Genomic DNA, 25,027 nt, shown 5'->3' with positions numbered 1-25,027 from the left:
CGTTTCATCCTCAGACAAATGGCCAAACTGAGCGAACTAATCAGACCTTGGAAACCTATTTGAGATGCTTTGTGTCTGCTGACCAGGATGATTGGGTGGCTTTCTTGCCGTTGGCCGAGTTTGCCCTGAATAATCGGGCTAGTTCGGCTACTTTGGTTTCGCATTTCTTTTGTAATTTTGGTTTTCATCCTCGTTTTTCTTCGGGGCAGGTTGAGCCTTCTGATTGTCCTGGTGTGGATTCTGTGGTGGACAGGATGCAGCAGATTTGGACTCATGTGGTAGACAATTTGACGTTGTCTCAGGAAAAGGCTCAACGTTTTGCTAACCGCCGTCGGTGTGTTGGTCCCCGGCTTCTGGGGGGGGGATTTAGTCTGGTTATCTTCTCGTCATGTTCCTATGAAGGTTTCTTCCCCTAAGTTCAAGCCTCGGTTTATTGGTCCTTATAAGATTTCTAAGATTATCAATCCGGTATCTTTTCGTTTGGCCCTTCCAGCCTCTTTTGCCATCCATAATGTTTTCCATAGATCTTTGTTGCGGAGATATGTGGTGCCCGTTGTTCCCTCTGTTGATCCTCCTGCCCCGGTGTTGGTTGATGGGGAGTTGGAATATGTGGTGGAGAAAATTTTGGATTCTCCTTTTTCGAGGCGGAGGCTTCAGTATCTTGTCAAGTGGAAGGGTTATGGCCAGGAGGATAATTCTTGGGTTGTTGCCTCCGATGTCCATGTCGCCGATTTGGTTCGTGCTTTTCACTTGGCTCATCCTGATTGGCCTGGGGGCTCTGGTGAGGGTTCGGTGACCCCTCCTCAAGGGGGGGTACTGTTGTGAATTCCGCTCTTGGGCTCCCTCCGGTGGTTGTAAGTGGCACTTTTGTGAGTTCTGCTCTTGGGCTCTCTCCGGTGGTTTTAAGTGGTACTGCTGCTCCTTGGATTTAGTAGTCAGCAGCTGCTTCCACTGATTGTCTTTCTGGCTCGGCTATTTAGCCTGGTTCTATCCTTCAGCCTGTGCCAGTTGTCAATGGTTCCTGGTTGGATTCACATCTCTGCTTGGATTTCCCTGATATTCTGACCAGTTCAGCAAAGTTAAGTCCTTGCTTTGTTCTTTTGCAGCCCACTTGTTGTGGACTTAATCTTTCTGCACTTTCTATGTTTTTTCTAGTCCAGCTTGTCAGTATGGATTTATTCAGTTAAGCTGGAAGCTCTGGGAAGCAGATTTGCCCTCCACACCTTTAGTCAGGTGTGGAGATTTTTGTAAACTCTGTGGTGGATTTTTCTAGTTTTTAATACTGACCACACAGTATTCTGTCCTGTTCTATCTATCTAGCTAGACTGGCCTCCTTTGCTACATCCTGGTTTCATTCTGCGTATGTCATTTCCCTCTCCACTCACAGTCAATATTTGTGGGGGGCTGTCCTATCCTTTGGGGATATTCTCTGAGGCAAGATAGCTTTCCTGTTTCTATCTTTTGGGATAGTTAGTCCTCCGGCTGTGACGAGGTGTCTAGGGAGTGACAGGAACATCCCACGGCTACTTCTAGTGTTGTGTTAAGCTCAGGAACCGCGGTCAGTACAGGTACCACCTCCTCCAGAGCACGTCCCATGTTGCTCCTAAACCACCAGTTCATAACACAAAGGCTACCATCAGTACCACCCTACTCCGCCAGGGACTCAGATCCTTCAGTGCCAGATGTGTCCCCCTGCTTAAACCAGAACATGTCCGGGCCCATCTGAAGTTTGCTAGAGAGCATTTGAATTATCCAGAAGAGTATTGGGAGAATGTCATATGGTCTGATGAAACCAAAGTAGAACTGTTTGGTAGAAACATAACTCATCGTCTTTGGAGGAGACAGAATGCTGAGTTGCATCCAAAGAACACCATACCTACTGTGAAGCATGGGGATGGCAACATCATGCTTTGGGGCTGTTCTCTGCAAAGGGACCAGGATGACTGATCCGTGTACATGAAAGAATGAATGAGGCCAAGTATTGTGAGATTTTGAGTGCAAACCTCCTTCAATTAGCAAGGGCATTGAAGATGAAACGTGGATGGGTCCTTCAGCATGATAATGATCCCAAGCACACTGCCAGGGCAATGAAGTAGTGGCTTTGAAAGAAGCATATGAAGGTCCTGGAGTGGCCTAGCCAGTCTCAACCCCATAGAAAACCTTCGGAGGGAGTTGAAAGTCTGTGTTGCCCAGTGACAGGCCCAAAACATCACTGCTCTAGAGAAGATCTGCATGGAAGAATGTGTCAACATATCACCAACAGTGTCTGCCAACCTTGTGAAGACTAAGGCTACTTTCACACTAGCGTCATGCACTGCACATCGCAACAACGCTAGCGTTGAAAGCGCCGCACAACGGGGGCAGCGGATGCAGTTTTTCAACGCATCCGCTGCCCCATTGTAAGGTCCGGGGAGGAGTGGGCGGAGTTCTGGCTGCGCATGCACGGTCGGAAATGGCGGACACGACGCACAAAAAAACATTACATGTAGCGTTTTTTTGTGCCGACTGTCTGCCAAAACAAGAGGCATCCGTCGCACGATGGATGAGACGTGTGGCAATCCGTCGCAATGCGTTGCTAATGCAAGTCAATGGAGAAAAAACGCATCCTGCAAGCACTTTTGCAGGATGCATTTTTTCTCCAAAACGACGCATTGCGATGGAGGCCAAACGACACTAGTGTGAAAGTAGCCTTACAGAAAACGTTTGACTACTGTCATTGCCAGCAAAGGGTATATAGCAAAATATTGAGATGAACTTTTGTTAATGACCAAATACTTATTTTCCACCATATTTTGCAAAATAAATCTTGCCAAATCAGACAAGTTGATTTTCTGGAATTGTTTTCTCATTTTGACTCTCATAGCTGTGGTCTACCTATGATGTCAATTACAGGCCTCTCTCATCTTTTTAAGTGGGAGAACTTGCACAATTCATGGCTGACTAAATAATTTTTTCCCCACTGTATATGGGGAACTAGGGCCATCAAACTATATACAATATATATGTATGTTAGAGTGGGGCCATCATACTGTATATGTGAGTATATGTGAGAACTGGGGCCATCATATGTATATATGAGGAAATCTGGGGCCATCATATTATACAATGGGGGAAATAAGCATTTGATCCCTTGCTGATTTTGTAAGTTTGCCCACTGACAAAGACATGAACAGTCTATAATTTTAAGGGTAAATCACATTGTATAAATTATATAAATTTATTTGCATTTTGCAGTGAGAAATAAGTATTTGATCCCCTATCAACCATTAAGAGTTCTGGCTACTACAAACCAGTCAGACGCTCCTAATCAACTTGTTAGCTGCATTAAAGACAGCTGTCTTACATAGTCACCTTTATAAAATTAGTCAGACTCTAACCTATACAACATAGCCAAGACCAAACAGCTTTAAAAGGATGTCAGGGACAAGATCATAGACCTGCACAAAGCTGGAATAGGCTACAAAACCGTAAGAAAGACGCCGAGTGAGAAGGAGACAACTGTTGGTGTAATAGTAAGAAAATGAAAGAAATACAAAATGACTGTCAATCGACATCGATTTGGGGCATCATGCAAAATCTCGCCTCGTAGGGTATTCATGAGGAAGGTGAGAGATCAGCCTAAAATTACACGGGGGGAACTTGTTAATGATCTCAAGGCAGCTGGGACCACAGTCACCAAGAAAATAATTGGTAACACATTATACCGTAAAGGTTTAAAATCCAGCAGTGCCCGCAAGGTCCCCCTGCTCAAGAAGGCACATGTGCAGGCCCATGTGAAGTTTGTCAATGAACACCTGGATGATTCTGTGACTGATTGGGAGAGGGTGCTGTGGTCAGATGAGATAAAAATAGAGGTCTTTGGCATTAACTCAACTCGCCATGTCTAGAGGAAGAGAAATGTTGCCTTTGACCCAAAAAAGAAAACTGTCCCTACTGTCAAGCATGGAAGGGGAAACATTATGCCTTGGGGATGTTTCTCTGCTAAGGGCACAGGACTACGGCGTAATATGTTACCAATAGTGTTGAGCATTCCGATACCGCAAGTATCGGGTATCGGCCGATACTTGCCGGTATCGGAATTCCGATTCCGAGATCCGATATTTTTGTGATATCGGGAATCGGTATCGGGATTAATATCAATGTGTAAAAGAAAGAATTCAAATAAAAAATAGGGATATACTCACCTCTCCGACGCAGCCTGGACTTTACCGCCGTAACCGTGAGCCGTTGTACCTAAGAATGCGCGCTTGAAGGGCCTTAGATGAGGTCACGGCACTCTGATTGGTCCGTAGCGGTCGCGTGACAACTACACAACCAATCACAAAGCCGTGACGTCACCTAAGGTCTTTCAAGTGCTTGAAATACCTTAGAAGACGTCCGCAGCTTCTGATTGGTCGTGTAGCGGTCGCGTGACCGCTACGCGACCAATCACAAAGCCGTGACATCACCTAAGGTATTTCAAGCACTTGAAAGACCTTAGGTGGCGTCACGGCTTTGTGATTGGTCGCGTAGCGGTCACGCGACCGCTACGGACCAATCAGAGCGCAGTGACCTCATCTAAGGCCCTTCAAGCGCGCATTCTTAGGTACAACGGCTCCCGGTTACGGCAGTAAAGTCCAGGCTGCGTCAGAGAGGTGAGTATATCCCTATTTTTTATTTTAATTCTTTCTTTTACACATTGATATGGATCCCAGGGCCTGAAGGAGAGTTTCCTCTCCTTCAGACCCTGGGAATCATACAGGATACCGTCCGATACTTGGTGTCCCATTGACTTGTATTGGTATCGGGTATCGGTATCGGATTAGATCCGATACTTTGCCGGTATCGGCCGATACTTTCCGATACCGATACTTTCAAGTATCGGACGGTATCGCTCAACACTAGTTACCAATGGTTTTCTTGGGGACTGTGGTCACCTTCTTCAATATCTAGGATACCCCATGAGGTGAGATTTTGCATGGTGCCCCAGACTGATGTCGACAGTCATTTTGTATTTCTTCCATTTTCTTACTATTGCACCAACAGTTGTCTCCTTCTCATCCAACGTCTTACTTATGGTTTTGTAGCCCATTCCAGCTTTGTGCTGGTCTGTAATCTTGTCCCTGACATCCTTATAAAGCTCTTTGGTCTTGCCCATGTTGTAGAGGTTAGAGTTTGACTGATTAATTGGACAGGACAGGAGTCTTTTATAACGGTGACTATGTAAGACAGCTGTCTTTAATGCAGGTAATGAGTTGATTAGGAGTGTCTAATTAGTCGGTAGCAGCCAGAACTCTTAATGGTTGGTAGGGGATCAAATACTTATTTCTCGCTGCAATTTGAAAATAAATGTACATAATTTATGCAATTTGATTTTCTAGATTTTATTTTTGATATTCTATCTCTCAATGTTAAAATTAGCCTACCCTTAAAAATATAGATTGTTCATGTCTTTGTCAGTGGGCAAACTTACAAAATCAGCAAGGGATCAAATACTTATTTCCCCCACTGTACCTGTTTACAGCAGGATATCCTACTTCAATGGAGGTTGAAGTGTCAGCTCTTTCTGACTTCCCCAGTTACAATTAATACCATATTTTCAATGTGAGAGTGATATGTTCCCTCTCCGGAAATGTCTTTATGGATTTTACAAGTTTTATCTATGACACCAGGGTTTATGTTTTCCTTTTTTCCCAGAAAAACACATGAATGCATCTTTTACTGCATTTTACCGTATTTTGCGGACTATAAGACGCACCGGACCATAAGACGCACCCCAAATTTGGGGTGAAAATTGCAGAAAAAAAGATTTTTTATAAGATGGGGGTCCGTCTTATTGTCCGAATTTACAGTATCTTACCTGTGGGCTGGTGGTGGCAGAGCAGGGTCACAGGAGGCATGGTGTCGGCAGAGGTGGGGTGAGGCGGTACGGCGTGCACCTGAGCAGGGTCCCTTCCTGCTTAGGTGGGTGACGCCACGGCCTGGTGTCCATGGGAGGGTGGCAGCAGTGGTTACCGGCAGAGGTGTTGGGATGAGGAGGCACAGTGAGAAGTATGGCGTTAGTGGGGTCCCTTTCCCCGGTGAGGTGATGCAGCAGCCCGGTAATGCAGCAGAGCCGGGTGAATCCTGTTGTTACCGCGGTGGCAGAGGTGTGGAGACGAGGAGGCGCAGTGAGCGGGGTCCCTTTCCCCGGTGAGGTGATGCAGCAGCCCCGGTAATGCAGCAGGGCCGGGTAAATCCTGTTGTTACCGTGGTGGCAGAGGTGTGGAGATGAGGAGGCGCAGTGAGCGGGGTCCCTTTCCCCGGTGAGGTGATGCAGCAGCCCCGGTAATGCAGCAGGGCCGGGTGAATCCTGTTGTTATCGGTGCGCGCGGCCATCTTCCTGAGGCCGCGCGTTCGCAGATGGAGCTCTGCTGCCCGGGGCTTCAGGAAAATGGCCGCCGCGATCCCCATCTGCGCACGCGCGGCATCCCGCGGCCATTTTCCTGAAGCCTCGGGCAGCAGAGCTCCATCTGCGAACGCGCGGCCTCAGGAAGATGGCCGCGCGCACCGATAACAACAGGATTCACCCAGCCCTGCTGCATTACCGGGGCTGCTGCATCACCTCACCGGGGAAAGGGACCCCGCTCACTGCGCCTCCTCATCTCCACACCTCTGCCGCCACACCTCTGCCGCCGCACCTCTGCCGCCACGGTCCACGGTAAGCCTGCATTGCGAATATAAGACGCACCCCCCATTTTCCCCCCTTTTTTTGGGGGGAAAAAGTGCGTCTTATATGCCAAAAAATACGGTAATTTTAATCAAATAAAGACAGCTATTCTGCAATTCCAGACACAGCCCATGGACAGGAGTGGCACCGTTTCCTGGAAAAGTAGAAACTTACAAAATCACACAGCTGCTACAGCAGTTTAATGATGAGTACTGGAGTAGACCTATGCACCTGACTGCTGGTGGCAGGTGAGAGATAAAGGGGAACAGGGCTTTTGGCGGGTACCCACCGTGTGCTACAGGAGAAGGTTGACTCCCTCTCCACAGACTGATGCCAACTGACAGGCCCACTTTACAGTGTTCCATCCCCCACGCATAGAGACTGTGGATCTCCAGAGACTAACTCACCGTTAATCCCCGACCCTAACAGCACTAACTGGTCGGTCCATCAGACACCTACTGACTCTCTTTGCAACGCTGATCCAGCGTCGCATACAGTTCGCAGCAGTGAGATTGTGGCCTCCACTCCAGGACTTTGTACTACTTTGGCAGTGCATCAGACCCTTCCCAGTTCTGCACCCCGTTCCAGGATCACAAGACCACGAGTAAGAAGACCAGGATACTTCTCCGCCGTACAGAGACAGTGCTTCATTTTTCTCCAGGACAGGCTCAGAGACGTCACGCGCCACCTACGGCGCTATTGTGGGATTTTCCAGCCACCATCATCCAGGAACCAGAGACTGATAAGTTAACCCATTATTTCACGCGTTGCAGTTACTTTATTGCTATATACACATTGTGAGGCTGTATGTTTACACCCCCTTTCTCCCTGCATGGAGTATTTACTGTTGAGACATTTACGGTATATATATATAACGCATTAACTCTTGCTCTGCTTCCTGCTTGTCATTGCATCCCGCGTTCCTGCTAGTACCTTACATCTGCATAGGTTGAGAAGAGGTCTTTGGTCCTTCCCAGGCCATGATGTTGTAAGGGATGCAGAAAGATAGGAAGTGTTCCTCCTACAGTTCTGTAAAATGACTTCCAATAAGGGAGCACATCATTTCAATATTTCATAACTCAGCTTAATAATCATTTGGTCAAGTTTTAACCCTTATAACTCCCTAACAAAAAAAAAATTTGTTTCCAAAATTGTGCTTATGTAAAGTAGACATGTGGGAAATGTTATTTATTAACTTTTTTTGTGACATATCTCTCTGATTTAAGGGCATAGAAATACAAAGTTTGAAAATTGCAAAATTTTTAAAATTCTCGCCATATTTCCATTTTTTTCATAAATAAGCGCAAGTAATATCGAAGAAATGTTACCACTATCATGAAGTACAATATGTCACGAAAAAACAATCTCAGAATCAGCAGGATCTGTTGAAGCGTTCCAGAGTTATAACCTCATAAAGTGACAGTGGTCAGAATTGTAAAAATTGGCTCGGTCATTAAGTACCAAATTGGCTCTGTCACTAAGGGGTTACAGAAATTCTGGAAGATTCGCCCACCTATTGTACAGATGATGAATAATATCTAGGATTAGACGGGTTACCATTCTGTACAGGGGAGGTTGTCACTGGTGTGTAAGCGGCTGCAGACTGTTGCTCTGCATCAGACTGCAGAAGGCCTCAGCAGTTTACTTTGCAGACTTCTTCCTGAGCCTTCTGACTCTAGGACCAGTGACAATCTTCCCCTGGCTCTAGCTGAAACACATGTACAGGGTTTTTTGTAACTTCCAGCTTGCAGCTGGAAAATTGCGGGTGATATTTCTATTTCCAGTTCCCTTTTGCAGCTTGGAGCTATAGCAGTCAGCTATTTTCCTCTCTAGTGTTTGGAGGACATCCGTGTTTTTCTCTGAGTCTACTCTAGCTAAGTGTTTCCCTTGTTTGTTTACCTCATCTGTCTTTAGTTGTAGTGGTGACAGACTAGCGCTCATCCTGTCCTTCCCATTGCAGGGCTTATCACCAGGGTCAGGCAAGGATTAGGTATACTGCTAGGCAATAGGTGCAAAACCTATATAGGGATGACAGGGCACACAGGGTGACGTTAGAGCTGCCTAGGGGTCTCCACTCCCCCTTCTCTAGTGTTTGGTTCCCTTTCCCTTATTCCTTCATGTTGCACTTAGCCTTTTCTACACGTTGCATGACAGAGGTTTGGTTTAAGATGTGGGAGTTAGGGTGAAAGATTTACATGTAAACCATGTATGAAACATAAAATGTGTGAAGCATAAATGTTTCAACCATAAAAAATGTGCAGATGAACGCAAGCAGCTGAATCATGGGTGTGGGTGTGTAGTTTGGCAGCATGCATTCAGCCACAGTCCTGGTCCTTCCCCTCTCAAGGCCAAAAACTGCATTAAAAAATGAATTTGCAGGAAAATAAACCATGAGGCGGTGTTCACACAGTGCAGTCACAATGAATTGTTTGGGTTTTTTTTAAATGCTGTAAAATTGTCATGTTTTTACCTAGTTTTTAAAAATAGCATTAAAAAGACATTGCAAATGCATTGCGTGGACAAAGCCTCAGAATATATTCCATTATGTTGTATCTCAGTCATTCGAACTGCATGAATCAGACACCAGCTGCATTATACTGTAGCAGCTATGTATGCTGTAGTATTTAAAAAAAAAAAACACACTTTGAAAAGCCAAATTGGACTATATACACCTCAAAGCACTAGTCCAAAGCCAGACCCCGTTGGCAGGATGGGAAGGGGAGCAGGGTGATTCGGAAGACGGGAAGGAAATAGCCTCCAGGACCTCTGGGACTAGTCATGTGAGACATATATTGTAGATGAAGATTCATTAAGACTAGCATTATTATATGCCCCTCTTAGTGGAGAGGTGTGGTGAGGTAAGATGCGCCACTCGATGAATTCAGTGCATCTTCTATGTCGCAAGCTCCTCTGTGTGCCTCGCCAGAAGTAAAACTTTAATCAGGGACTGGAGTAACATTTGTAGCGTAAACGCTACTAAAGTGGCATAATTTTTTATTAATTTGGCAGTCAAGTGCTGTTTTCATGCCCCACCCATGCTCGGGAGCAGAAACAGTGCAAATGTGCCAAAAGTCGCAAAATTTTTTCACAACTGTGTACCACACCAGAAAACTGGCGTAAAACACTGATAAATAGGACCCATAGGCCCAGTGCAGCTTTTCAAAGTATGCTGTCTCTGAAACATCGTATTGTTTCAGATTAAAACATACACAGGTTCAATAACGCAGGCAGTGTCTGGTTCATGCTGCCCATGATTCACGCTGCATGAATCCCACACAGATAGAATTTTATCCCACACATTATTTTTTCTTCAATTCCTGGGATAAAATAAAGATTTTGACTGAAGCGAATCAGTGATTGCCAGTTAGTGCCACTTTCTGAATGCGTAATGTCACTTAAAATGGGGTGAGAGACAAAAGTTTGGCTTGACTAAACTGAATAATCCTCCAAAGTGATCATTATTTCGTTAGAAGAATTGGATTTTAAACATTTGTAAAGCAAAATTATAAAAAAAAATATAAATGAAAATGTATAAATCAGCAGACATGTTGATGCCTTAATGTTTATTCATGAGATGTACAAATCTATGTATTACTTCATTATATATTATACATTTACATGGATTTATTTTTATTTTTTAGTTTCTTCCTATTTAGAAACACCCAGTTAAGAAACAAGAAACACAGGTACTGCTATACATCAAGTTAACAAAGATTTTATAAATCCAACACAACTGAAAAATTCTGCGACACTCACCACTGATGAAAAGCTTCTCTTACACAACACAACCCACCGATGCAAAGTAACAGACTGGCAACAGATGTTTTGTATGTCTTCATGCTTCCTTTAGGGCTAATGCAAATGTGGAGCTACACGAAACAGCTGATGCCAATCTGTTACATCCTATGACCAAATGATGCAATAATGAGAAGCTTTACATCAGCGGTGAATGCTGGAGTCGCTTGATTGTCATGTGAAACTTTCTAAGTAGCATGCATTTAAAATTTTACATTTTTTCTACATCAAAGTATATGTCAGCCTTTCACCTAACTAGGCTTCAAAACTTTACAAAAAATCGACCAAATCTCTGGCACATCTCCCCCTTCCTTTTTTTTTTCAAAGATAAAGCTAGAAGTAGGGAGTGAGCAATACATAACAAATCAGAGTGTGGAGAGTGGGAAAGTATTTATATACTTAGTGACGGCAGACAAAAAGCTTGTAGATGGGGAAGAAAGCATACGATGAGAAAATCACTACAGAAATGAAGCTGTGCTGATACATGAGAGCTAGTGCATCCTCCTGGACATGGGTCCATGGACCCATAGAAGCGCCTGAGCGCGAAACGGCCGTAGTCCTATCTCTGCACTCTCCCGCTCCCTTGTGCACTCCTGCCGATGCCGCACCATGTCCAGAATGGCTTTTAATGCTAAATAAAGGACATATATGTTGTTGAAGCCCGTGGGTGAGTGCTGCATTTTTTTCTTCTTTTTATGCATTTGATTCACGGACTGTATTTGCAAGGCACCACCCTCGCTTTATTGGAAACTGTGCTCGTCCAGCCTGATTGGATCACACTTGTAGCATTTCAATTACCACGCAACTTGTTCAGTGCCGGTTATTTTTTTGTCTCTCATTGGATGTGTAATTTTTAGATAGGTACATTAGTGCTAATGCACCAGCACCAATACCTACAAGAGCAGAAAGCAAACCAAGTGATGATGATGTTTCTTGACAGGTCATCTGCCTATCGCACAAATTCAACTGGCAAGCCTCACAATGCTCTTCATCATGTGGGCCATCCAGAGGACCATAAATGTTTGGTGGACGGTCATCATTTGCATTTTGTTTCCCATAAAATGCCTTCTGAATATGACTAACTACATTGCTGATGACTCTTTCTATGTTTTCAGAGTGTATCATAGGCTCTTGCATTTTTGTGCATTTTTTACATCCCTGTTTGAAAATCCTCATTGCCACATTGCCACGTGGCTGAAAATGGGTCAGCTTCATACAGAACAAGATGAAGACTTTTGATGAGCTCCAATTGCGTTAACAATTTAAGCAGAGAAATCTAGAGAAAGATAGAAAAAAGCATACGTATTAGAAACACATCGCCATTTACAGTTTTCTATTAAAATGTAGAAAATGATATAACTGTCAACATCCTTCATGGAAATGCAGTTTTGGCCCAGAGATTATTATTTTTTGCATTGTCAAAGGCATGTGCCAGCTGCTATTGCGCCCTGAGAGAGCGAGAGCGATCAATCCAGGCTTGCTGCATCCCTTAAGACAATAGGTTGGGGAGTGGCAAGTAGCTCACGTCCCTCATTGCCTTCTTACAAAAATGTAACTGGTATATTTTACACTGTATCATTTTATTTCCGTTACCCATGCAGTCTGAAAATTACAGGATTAGTATTTTTTTTTTTTATAAATATGATATGAAAAAAAAAATAATTGCCAATTTAAAAAAAGAGTAGAAAGAGATTTTTTTGGTGTGCACTCAGCCTTAATTCAGGTGAGGTGCTGGTGCAATGGACCTGTGGTCCCAATAGCAGAATTATAGAAATTCTCCGCACTCTCAAGTGGATTAATTATGTAAAGGATTACATTCGTTTAATGGGAGCGTAACAGAATATTACAGTATATGCAATAAACAACGTTTCGGCTCAACCAGAGCCTTTGTCACGTGTTCGCTGTAGAAAAAAAGAAAATACGCAAAAAAATCCTCCATTAAATCACTTCAGCTAACCCTTATCCACTATTCTCTACAGAACATTACACCGCTGGGACTCTTCCCTCTCTGAGCACTAATCTATAATCTAATAAGGTAATTACCTGTGCATCTATTCTCTATGACAGGCCCTGTTGGCACCTACTATTATATGTATCTGGATATAATGATTGAAATGTATATAATATGTGGCACCTGCAATTTTATTATTTCCTTTCTCCTGCGTTGTATATATTTCATTATTGGCGCTTATTATGCCACTATTATTCCTATCCACAGGATGCACAGAAAAAAAGTTTTTTTGTATTCACACCGATGTTTGATCCCTGATCGTCACTTCCACAGACGTCTTCGTTTGTCTATCAGTGGACATATCTCTTTTCTTCTTCCCTTTACCCCCAATATGACTCATTATTGTTTTGTTGTATTATTTCATGTCATTTACTTTGTTTGTATTTTTTTGCGTATTTTCTTTTTTTCTACAGCGAACACGTGACAAAGGCTCTGGTTGAGCCGAAACGTTGTTTATCGCATATACTGTAATATTCTGTTACGCTCCCATTAAACGAATGTAATCCTTTACATAATTAATCCACTTGAGAGTGCGGTGAATTTCTACAATTTAAAAAAAGATGCATGCAGCACAAAAATGTAATTACGCAATAGATAATTTTCTGGTGATTGCATCCTTTTAAATTAATTCTGCAAATGTTCACGGCATGCAAGAAACAAGCGTGTACAAGAACCATAATTCCAGAGACAGTAACCGGCCTAGCTGTGGCTAATAACTATTAAAGAATTGTCCGTATAAAGGGTTTAGCTAAAATCAACAAAAAAATATTATATGGACAACTCCAATAACCATTGGTCTTTGTAAATAACGAACTGTGCCTGCGAACCGTGGTATTCACTTTATCAACTACGGCTATTGGATAACAAATTTTTATTGCATGGTGTGTGATGTTTAACTATATGTGCTTGTTGTTTTGCTTATATCCTTTTTTTATTGTAATTTGCTATGCGTGACTAACAATTGAATTCATCAAGCAGGTATTTGCACAATTGATGGGGATTAGTGAGGATGGACCACAATGCACCTCATTTTTACATAGGGTTCCCAAAAATAGAGCAAAGTACCCCCAATGCTTTCTAAATGTTTTTAAAGCTTTAAGTTCTTTATTTACCTGCCAAATGTTGTCTGTGAAAAGTATTTAGCATCATTCTTTTTCTGAAGGTTTTTGTCCACATGTAAACTCCATCCATGAGGAACTCCTGAATTGCCTATCTCACTGGCGAAATCTTCAATCCAAGCTATATTATTCATTCTCACTCCAATTTAATAGGATTTTCTAGTTCTTCTGCAATAAAACAAAACCCTGGTAATATTATATAACATGAATACAATGTTTAAAATTGGCTTAAAAAATCCTTGTAAAAAATATTGTAATATCTGCCACATTGTCTTCATTTCAGGGCCGGATGCAGGTCTGGGTATATCCTATTTTCATTTGTTTTCCATGGAAGAGAACATTTCCCTCACACTGCATGTGTCTACATAAATCATAATGGAGAAGGGCGCCAATGAAGCTAATGAACTACGCCCAGCAATCAGCCCTCTTCACACATGTCACTCCTCAAATCAAGCACTGACATGGGGAGGGGGCAGTAAGATTTGTGAAATGATATGCAGAAGTGAGACTAGTGCCATATCAGAATACCGGGGCAGACGTCACAGTCTGGTACATTGAAGAGTTTTACCAAGTTGTACTTCAATCACATTTATTCAGAAGTCTGGGGTTTGTTTTTTTAAATAGATATTTTTTATATGTATTTGACGTGTATCTATGTTTTTACCACAGGAAAGATATATATCTTTGTACCGTGTTAGCCAGTAGATAGAAAAATGTTTAGAATTGAGAGTCCTCAGTGGTTGATACCTTTTAATGGCTAACTGAAAAGATGGTAACAAATTGCAAGCTTTCGAGACTACACAGGTCTCTTCATCAGGCATAGACTAATACAAATTCTGAAGAATCACATATTTATGCACAATATAGCACAGAACAAAAACAAACAAAAAAAAAACACATGGATAAGACAGGTGACATGAAGCAGAATTACCATATGTGATAAACAGTTATGTCCATAAATGTTGGGCCAGTTCTTAGATAAGGAATGTTTTATTGTCCTGATTGGGGTCTCTGTTGTGATGACCCCTTATAGTTTGAGGGGCAAGTTCCTTAGTTGATGTAGAAAGACATAAATCCATGCGACACATTCATTCCTGCAGTGAAAGTGTCAAAGGTCATCATCAGTTTATATTCCCAGACTCTTCTGTCTCTCTGTGTTTTGAAGTTACCTTTCAATACAAGTAATTTCATGTCCATAATGCTATGATTTGGGAGACAGAAATGTATTGCCACAGGTAGATCCATTCTTTTTTCTCTTATTGTGTGGCGGTGAGAATTCATTTTTGTTCTAAGCTTTTGCCCAGTCTCCCCCACATACAGACCCCCAGTTGGACATTTAGTACAAATAATTAGGTACACCACATTAGAAGTGATGCAGCTGAAAGTACCTGGTATCTTGTAGTCCTGATGTGAGTTGGGGATCTTCATCTTGTCCGTGGTCATTATAAATGGACAGGTTTTACATTTTTTTTGATTGCAGGGAAAGGTACCTGCAGCTGTTGGAGAGGACAGGGAGCTCTTGACAATGATGCTTCTTAGATTTGGGGGCTGTCTAAAACACAGTAGTGGGGGGTCTGGAAAAATGGATCGTAAGCGGGCATCTTTTTGTAGTAAAGGTTGTAATTTCCGTGCAGCTCCACTTAGCACCTCCAGATTTGGATTGTAGGTAACTACTAGAGGCACCCGGTTATTTTCTTCTTTAGCTTTGTAATGTAGCAGGTGATTCCTTGATATTCTGGTGGCTCTTGTAATCTGGTTTTCAATTGTTCTTGGATGGTGGCCCTAATTCAAAAAGGTCTTTCTGAGGCGACCAAGGTGCTCATCCCTATCCATTGGGTTGGAACATATACGATTGTATCTGACGGCTTGGCTGTAGACAATGGAGTTTTTTATGTGTTTTGGATGGAAACTGTCCCATTTAAGGTATGTTGGACGGTCGATTGGCTTCTGATACAGGGATGTCTATTTCATTGTTCTGCAGCTTAATGATGGTGTCCAAAAAGTTAGTTTCAGTACAGGAGTAGTTGAGTGTCAAGTTGATGGTAGGTTGAAATTGATTAAACTGTTCATGGAACATCTTTAGCTGTGGTTCAGACTCTGTCCAGATGATTAAAATGTCATCAATGTAGTGGTAGTATGCCAGAGGCCTGATGGGACATGAGGACAAAAAGTCGCTTTCAAGCTTGGCCATGAAAAGATTTGCATACTGTGGGGCCATTTTACTTCCCATTGCTGTGCCAGTCTCCTGTAGATAGATCTTCTTGTCAAATTCAAAGTAATTGTGGTTGAGGATGAATTTTATAAGTTTCACCACAGAATTTGAATCAGTCCCTGTGTTTTCCAGGAAGAATTTGCAGGCATTTAATCCATCCTGGTGTGGGATATTGGAGTACAAAGATTCCACATCCATGGTGGCCAGGATGGTTCCTTCTGGTAGAGGACCTATTGCTGATAGTTTATTCAATAGGTCAGTTGTGTCCTGAATGAAGCTGGGTGTGTCCTTTACCAGGGGTTTAAGAACACCCTCTACTCATCCAGATACCTGCTCAGTAAGGGTGCCCACACATGAAATAATCGGTCTTCCTGGATTTCCAGATTTGAGGATTTTGGGAAGCATGTAGAATGTCCCTGTTCTTGGACTTTCTGGTATCAGGTCATTGGCTCTTATGGATTCGTCGGGCAGACAAGATACCAACTTGTTTAGTTCCTTGTAGTAGTCCTGTGTAGGATCCGACTCCAATTTTTTGTAGTAGCGTGTGTCCAAAAGTTGTCTGTTTGCTTCCTTCATATAGTCTAATGTGTTCATCATGACTATTGCACCTCGCTTGTCAGCAGGTTTGATGATGATTTCTTTGTTGGTTTTCAGAGACTGTATGGCCTTTCTCTCCTGGGCACTGATGTTGGATGCTTGTTTCCTGTTGGTGTCTATGATAGTGGATTTTATCACATGTCTGAAAAAGTCTATATATTTATCCAAATGAGGGTTGCGTCCAGGTTGAGGTGTCCAGTCTGACCTCTTCTTTGTTGTTAGGATCCCTTTTACTTCAGTCCAGGTGGGTTCTGAATCTTCTGTATCATTGAAATATTCCCTCAAGCGCAGTCTCCTGAAAAAATGTTCCATATCACTGCAGAGTTCAGTTTTATCCAGGGCCTTAGTAGGACAAAATGAGAGTCCTCTGGAAAGCACGGCCAGCTCCACTTTGTTGGGCTTATAGTCTGAGAGATTAATGACACAGTTAGATGCTTTTGTGCCTGGAATGGAGTGGTTGTCCAAGTTGTCAGGTTTTGGCTTTGTTTTGTATCTGTTTGCATAGAGTCCTGAATTGAGGCGCAATCTGTGCAGTTTCTTTTCCTTGTTATGAATCAGAAGGGCCCGTAGTTTGTTGTAATATTGTTGTAATTTTTGCTCTGCGTCTTCTGTAAGTGTTTTCCTCAGAGTTTCAAATTGCCCTTGGACTGTACACTTTATGCTGTAGCAGACATGCAAAAGATGATTCCTTAATCTCTCAGAAGTCCTGTGACACAGGTTTTGTGCATAATGGGTATTGTAGGTATGAAGAATTGGGTTTGTAATCCAGAGTCCTTTGGGAATTAGATTCTCCTTTTTGCATTTAGATAGGAAAAAAATGTCGCTGTCCATTTGTGCACGTTTCTTCAGAAGTGGTTTTAGTTCCATAAAGATGTGGTACATTCTGGTATCCTCCATTTTGATACAGGAAAGATATATATCTTGGTACCGTGTTAGCCAGTAGATAGAAAAATGTTTAGAATTGAGAGTCCTCAGTGGTTGATACCTTTAATGGCTAACTGAAAAGATGGTAACAAATTGCAAGCTTTCAAGACTACACAGGTCTCTTCATCAGGCATAGACTAAAATAAATTCTGAAGAATCACATATTTATGCACAACATAGCACAGAACAAAAAAAAAAAACACATGGATAAGACAGGTGGCATGAAGCACCTGAAAGCTTTCAATTTGTTACCATCTTTTCAGTTAGCCATTAAAAGGTATCAACCACTGAGGACTCTGAATTCTAAACATTTTTCTATGTTTTTACCACACATTTGGTATCCATTCTGATTCTATTAAATAAAAATGTAAAAGGTTATTTTTCTCCTATAAGGCATTTATTTTAAAAAAAAATCGGTGCAGTGGGGCTTTCACAGAATCATTGACTTGACTGGCCAATTTTGATAGAAATAAAAAAAACTGGTGAGATTGTTCCAATTTTATTGCCACTTGAGTACATTTATTAACAGGATCATGAAGCGCTAGAGTAGAGAATAAAAGAGAGCAGACTAAGTTAGCTCTCCCCAGGCACTCAGCAGGTGCCAACACAACAGGACAGCTCCGAACAAGGAACAACGCAAAAAAGTGGAGCAAAAACATCCATAACATCATAATTAAGAAATGTATATAAAGTTTATTTGGGAGTTAAATCAGTACAAAAATATATCCACACCATAAATGGGTGCTATATGCATGGTGCACAACAAGGAGGGCAATAAAGAGAGGACATGACAGTAACCAGGTTAACAGCAGGGAAACACAGGGTAAATCACATCAATTACATAGGTTTGTAAGCAGATGATCCCTATATAACATGGTCCAACTGGTATCCAAGCATTAATTAACATCAACAGCATACACTATATATGCCATGACATAGGTCACGCTTACCCATTACTCTGTATTCGAAAGAAGTGTCCCCGGCTGGCCTGGTGCCCCTGGACGCCCATTTCGCGTGATCGCTTCCTCAACAGGGTTCCTGTTACAAACCTATGTAATTGATGTGATTTACCCTGTGTTTCCCTGCTGTTAACCTGGTTACTGTCATGTCCTCTCTTTATTGCCCTCCTTGTTGTGCACCATGCATATAGCACCCATTTATGGTGTGGATATATTTTTGTACTGATTTAACTCCCAAATAAACTTTATATACATTTCTTAATTATGATGTTATGGATGTTTTTGCTCCACTTTTTTGCGTTGTCACTTGAGTACATTGTACGACCACCTTGTTACGAAGGATATAATTTGCATGCATGAAAAATGAATGCATTTGCCCTCTATACTATGTGACCACTGTCATCAAATTTTTTCCTCTACAGGGATATGGGCTTTAACTATTTTATACATATTGTCTATGTTGTCTATGCTACTAATTGTTCTATTAGTATTATGCTATTTTTAAATTGTTGAGTAAAAGTTATGTTTTAATTCTGCATTTTTTGCTATTTCTCAGTTCACTGATCCCTCAGTGACCTGCCCCTATATATTATAATAGGCAGGCAGGTGCCAGAGCTGTTGCATGATACGTGGGTAATATGCATATTTGTGTTTTATTTAGACAATTTATTTATTTTTCAAAAACTATGTCTAAATAAAATGAAAATATGCATATTATCCCCGTATCATGCTACCACCGGTCAAATTGTTTTTTCCCAAAAAAACCATATTATATTCAGTATGTAAACTAGGGGGCAGGTCAGTGAGGGATCAGCGACAGGTCATAAGCCATACAGATGAATATCTAATCAGAGCACCACATGAAGTCCCCCCCACAGGCCACCCCGGAGCACGAGCATATCATTAACTCAAAACTGGAAATAAAGATTAAACAACAACCACAAGACGGATTTCATCAACCAAGGTATCATTTTAATCAGTATAATGGCACCAACCTGACTTTGTGTATGTTACTGTGCACAATCCTGCTGACAGGTTCCCTTTAAACAATTGTGTTTCTAAACAGTGAAAACACAAAAAGAGGATTCAGAGATCCTCCAGAAATTCAGAAAAAACAGCCAAAAAGGCAGAGATGTTTACCTGCCTAGACCTGCAAACAAATGCACTATTAGGAAGCAGTGGACCCATGTGGTTAAGAGGGCGGCCATCTTAACCACATGGGTCCACTGCTTCCTAATAGTGCATTTGTTTGGAGGTCTAGGCAGGTGTAGTGATTCGGTGACCTAGGAGCAGCATGAGACTTTCTCTGAAGAAGGTGGAACCTGTACTGACCGCAAACCCTAAACTGACACCGCAACTAGAAGTAGCCGTGGGGTGTACCTAACACATCCTGGACACCTCGACACAGCCGGAGGACTAAATACCCCTATAGATGGAAATGGGAATTCTATCTTGCCTCAGAGCAGAACCCCAAAGGATAGGCAGCCCCCCACAAATATTGACTGTGAGTAGGAGAGGATAGACACACGCAGGCAGAAAGCAGGATTTAGCAAAAGAGGCTACTCTAGCTAAATAGGAAAGGATAGGACAGAATACTAAGCGGTCAGTATTAAAACCCTAAAAATATCCACAGCAGATAATACAAAAATTCCACCATCTAACTAAAGACATGGAATGTATATCTGCATTTCCTGAGAATCCAACTTGACTGAAAAAATCCTAACACAGTCTAAGCTGGACAAGAAAAAACAATGAAAAGCACTGAATAGTAAAGCACACAGCATGTGTGCTGCAGAAACAAAAACCAGACACTTATCTTTGCTGACTTGGCAGTAGGGCAGGAGGAACCAGACAGAGGTGCAAAACCTCCAAGAACAATGGACAACTGGCAAGGACTACTGAATCCTGCACACCTAAATATCCCAGTCAGAGCTGCAATCAGCAGAGACACCTGACCAAGATTGCAACCCAGGGACAACTGCATTACCACCAACAACCACCGGAGGGAACCCAAGAGCAGAATTCACAACAGGCAGGTAAATAATTGTGTTTGCAAATTGTCTCTTCAGAAAGGAAGAGGACCAGAACTCTAGTGCCACCTATTGGAAGTAGCAATCCTAACAGTCAATGTTGACCCTTTATTGAGCCTCTTCACATGACTTAGAGGAAAAGTCAAACCAGAATCTAATTGTGTATGTATGTAACACATTCCCTTACCTGCACTAGTCTAGTTACAGCAAGATTTCTGCTCAGACAGGCCAGGAGCCTTCTGGTGTTATATAGTGAATACTGCAAGGAATTGTGGGAGTTTCCATAATAGCCAGCAATAAGTGTGGATAGTTGTGAGGTCTGATTTTGTGATCATGGTAAATGGATATGCAACAGCCTGAAGTAAAAGGCTTTTGTTGAGCAAAATGTGGATTTTTTACTTAATGTTATTTTCTTTTGCTGAGGAAAAAGGTGGCTTAAAATAAACTCCTAAGGCATTTTTTTGCATCTATAAAAGGCTTTCATTTTGAAAACCCCGTGCTTCACAACAAGTCATAGACTTTAATGGCTATGTGTTCTAGCCATGAAAAACACAAGTATGTGAAACACATGTGAATGGAGCCTAACCACAAGTGTGGGGTGAACAATGTTACTTACATTAGTCCTTGTAGCAGCCTAACTTGCCTCTAATCAGTAATACACTCCGCTGTCGCTGTCAATATACCTATCCCCAATTTCTGCAGACGCTCCACTGTCTCAGTGTAAGGCTGCCGTCACACTAGCAGTATTTGGTCAGTAATTTACATCAGTATTTGTAAGCCAAAACCAGGAGTGGGTGATAAATACAGAAGTGGTGACGGGTTTCTATTATACTTTTCCTCTAGTTGTTCCACTCCTGGTTTTGGCTTACACATACTGATGTAAAATACCGACCAAATACAGCTAGTGTGACGGCAGCCTTAGGGCTCATACTCAATTGAGTGAAATACGGCCGAGTCTCGCATGGTAACACCCGGCTCTGCCGCCGACACTTGGGAGCGGAGCGTGCGGCTCCATGTATTGCTATGTGGCCGCTCGCTGGAGTGCCGGCGGCAGAACCGAGTGTTACCATGCGAGACTCGGCCGTATTTCATGCAAGTGAGCCCTTATGGTAATTATTGTACAGCAGAGAAATCATTTCAGTGACTGCACATAGTCTAATATGCCATATGACCCTTACAATCAGAACGTGATAACACTAGCAAAGCATTTAGATGTGTTTTTTCCATTTGTTTTTTTTCAGGCAGAAAAAAAGCTGAGTTTGCATAGTAGCAAAATTAATGGGATTTCTAAAACATCTCATTCAAACTTAGATTTTTTTCCCCTTGCATAAATTGTCCTGCATTTTTCCTCTTTAATAAACACAGCATGTCAATTATTTTAATGATATCCATTCCTCCCCTACATGGAGAAAAATGAAAAACAAAAGCCCAGTATGTGAACATACCCTTATTGTGTGTCAAATAATGTAATTCTTTTGTGGGTTAGAGGTTTTTTTTTTTATTAAACTGGCATCTAATTTTTTTTAGTCCCATTATGGTTTTCAAGTTCCATGCCAACCAGTGTGATTAAACTACAATACATCAAACGTACAATGAAAACCATGGCCATCCAATGTGCTGCACATGAAAGCCACCGAATAAAGTGATCACCCCTGGACTAAAGGTGTGGAGTCCTTGGGTATATGTACAGTAAAGAACCCAAACAATAGGAGACCAGAAAAATCTTTAACATGCCAATGGGTTTATTAGCTGGCAGTGTACAAAACTATGCGATTGTCATGCGAGTTCAATGCGATTTTTAATCGCACCATCCGTTTTACATCCGTATGCAATGTTTTTTTTTTTCTCAGCAACTACTTTTATACAATCATTTACAGGACCATTTACAGTGTTCTATGGCACAAAATGGTAAGGTATCTGTAAAAAACGGACGGAAAACGCATGGTCCGTATTCCGTGAGTTTTTTTTATCGCACCCATTGACTTGCATTGGCGAGACTCGCAGCAAATCGCAGCATGCTGCGATTTTTTTCTCAGTCCGATTTCGGCTGAGAAAAAAAAATCGCAAATGAGATGTCACCTATTGAATAACGATTTTTTTTTCGGATTGCACTCGTCCATTTTGCTCGCGAGTATGAGCCCTAAGGAGAATAACTGTGCACATTAGGAATGGGTACAAAGAAGACATGCAGTGTTAAAGAAGTAGCACCCAGATTACAAATAGTGTTCTCACTTTTGTAAATTGTGTTTTATAAAAGAAGAAAATAATTTTAAGGTGTATTAAATCCAGAGGAACTTGCATAGCAAAGCATCATACAAGAACAAACCTTAGAAGTACAACAAAATATGTAAAAACAAGTTATATATTCACTTGAATTTAGCTAGAAGTAAAGGTTTTGTTGTGTGCAGCTTTATAATTTTACCTGTTTTGCTGTAAATGTCGGAGTTTTCTTTCTTTCCTCTTTCGTGTGAAACGTTGGAAAGACTTTGGCTTAATATCTGCAGCGTCGTCTCCTCCTCCTCTGGGATAATACTGGTTTCTCAGAAACGAAACTACTCAGGTTTCAGTTCTCCCAAGGAATGATGCTGGTAGTTAGACAATCTATTGGCCTAGAAAAAAAAGAATGATCTAAAAAAGACTTTATGTAGATGACTTTTGTAATCAATGTAATAAAATGTTTGAGGTATTTTTTTTATATATTTTTCAAGAAAAGGGAAGGTGCAGTCACCATATACCGTACACATGTGAACTACAATCACCTCCAAAGGAAAAGTTGGGGAAAATAACTTAATAGACTTATAATAAAAATGTTCCCCAACCCAACCCCCCAAATATAAAAGCTTACACAGGGCGCTTTTACTTACAGCATCTAGTGTTTGGAGGCATTTTTGTTTCTTTGCTTGCAAAATGCTGCAGGAAGATGTCAATCAACAGGTTAGAGTAAAATATTGAAGTCTACCAACACATCAGTCTGCTATTTAGGGATCGGTGGTGTTTTTTTGCCTTTTTTTTCTTCAAAATACAGCATGCTGTAGGTCTGGTATTTTTCTCCATATATCGCTCAATAGTACTTATGTGTACATAACGTAAAACAAAATAAAAGGGCAATCAAAACCATTAAAATCCTGCATAAAAAAATACCTTACCCCCTTCAAGCCAGGGCCATTTTCGTTTTTGCATTTCTGTTTCTTTGCTCCCCTTCTTCCCAGAGCCATAACTTTTTTATTTTTACGTCAATTTGGCCATGTGAGAGCTTGTTTTTTGTGGGACAAGTTATACTTTTCAATGACACCATTCATTTTACCATATAAAGTACTGGAAAACCAGGAATAAAAAATCCATGTGTGGTGAAATTGCGAAAGAAGTGCCAATTCCACAATAATGCTTTTGTTTTTTTTACCATGTTCCCCAAATGTTAAAACTGAGCTGCCATTATGATTGTCCAGGTCATTACGAGTTCGAAGGTACCAAACATGTCTAGGTTGTTTTTTATTTAAGTGATGCAAAAAAAATCCAAAATTTGTAAAAAAAATAAAATAAAATAAATTGCATCATTTTCTGAGACTCGTAATGTTTCCATTTTCTAGGAACTGGGGCTGGGTGATGGCTTATTTTTTTACGTGTGGAGTTGACGTTTTGATTGATACCATTTTGGTGTAGATAAGATGTTTTGATCGCCTATTACTGCATATTAATGCAATGCTGCGGAGACCAAAAAAACATAATTCTGGAGTTTTGATTTTTTTTCTTGTAATGTTGTTTACCGTTTGGATTCATTGTGTTTATATATTGATAGATCCAGTGATTCTGAAAACGACGACACCAAATGTTTTTTTTTTATTATTTTACTTAGAATTGGGGGTGATGTAAACTTTTTTATACATTTTTTAAAATATTTTAACAACTTTTATTTTTACTTTTTACTATCTCTCTCTATAGGAGAATAGAAGTTGTGATCATCCGATCGCCTGTGCTACACATATCAGGGCTTCAGCCCTGTTATGTGTAGCTAAAATGATCATCTGCTATGAGCGCCGATCGCTGGGTGGCGCTCATAGCTATCCAGCTATGAAAACCACAGGGGTCTCCTGCTGACCCCGGGTGGTCATGCCAATCCATCGGCGACCAGCAGTCACATGACAAGGGCACCAATGGGCGGGGTTTGTGAGGTGTCTCCGGCATGTGCATGTTAAATGCCACTTTCAGAGATTTACAGTGGCAATTACCATGTTAACAGCAGGATGTGGATTGCGATTCCACCCGCGGCTGTAAGGTGTACATGTCAGCTGATGAAATGAGCTGACATGTGCTGGAAAAGATGCAGGCTCATGGTAGGAGCCTACGTCAAAGGGGGAGACCTGACATGCCCCGTACATGTACAGTTCATGTCGTGAGGGGGTTAAAAAAAGTGACACCCCAGGAGTTTGGTTGTCACAGTGGTATTGCCTTCCTCACGGTGGAGGGTGATGCCATGCTTGGAAGCAAGGAGGATCCCTTTAACAGGTAGCACGTACACACAACACTCTTCTCAATCCAGGCCAGAAGGGGGAGCTCTGATCCAGTTTTTGGGTGGCTTCCCTATACATTCTGGCTGGAGGAGGAGTTAGGGTCAGTGTCAGAGAGGAGTAAGGAGTGAGGAATGGAAAGCTGGGGCCGTGCAGACACAAGGTTCTGCAGCTCCTGGAAAGAGAAG

General features: G+C 41.8%; 1 pseudogene across 1 annotated transcript; it reads right to left on the bottom strand.

Moving 5' to 3' along the window:
- Window positions 1–10,236: 10,236 nt before the first annotated feature.
- Window positions 10,237–22,884, bottom strand: LOC143808031 (receptor-transporting protein 4-like; annotated as a pseudogene). The gene is made up of 3 exons (XR_013221862.1): window positions 22,757–22,884; window positions 13,607–13,780; window positions 10,237–11,759 (listed from the first exon to the last, which is right to left on the bottom strand). The product of XR_013221862.1 is annotated as a receptor-transporting protein 4-like (transcript).
- Window positions 22,885–25,027: the final 2,143 nt, after the last annotated feature.

The sequence above is a fragment of the Ranitomeya variabilis genome, chromosome 2 (assembly GCF_051348905.1).
Source record: "Ranitomeya variabilis isolate aRanVar5 chromosome 2, aRanVar5.hap1, whole genome shotgun sequence".
NCBI classification, from domain to species: Eukaryota; Metazoa; Chordata; class Amphibia; order Anura; family Dendrobatidae; genus Ranitomeya; species Ranitomeya variabilis.
This window is presented reverse-complemented; position numbering and strand designations above follow the sequence as displayed.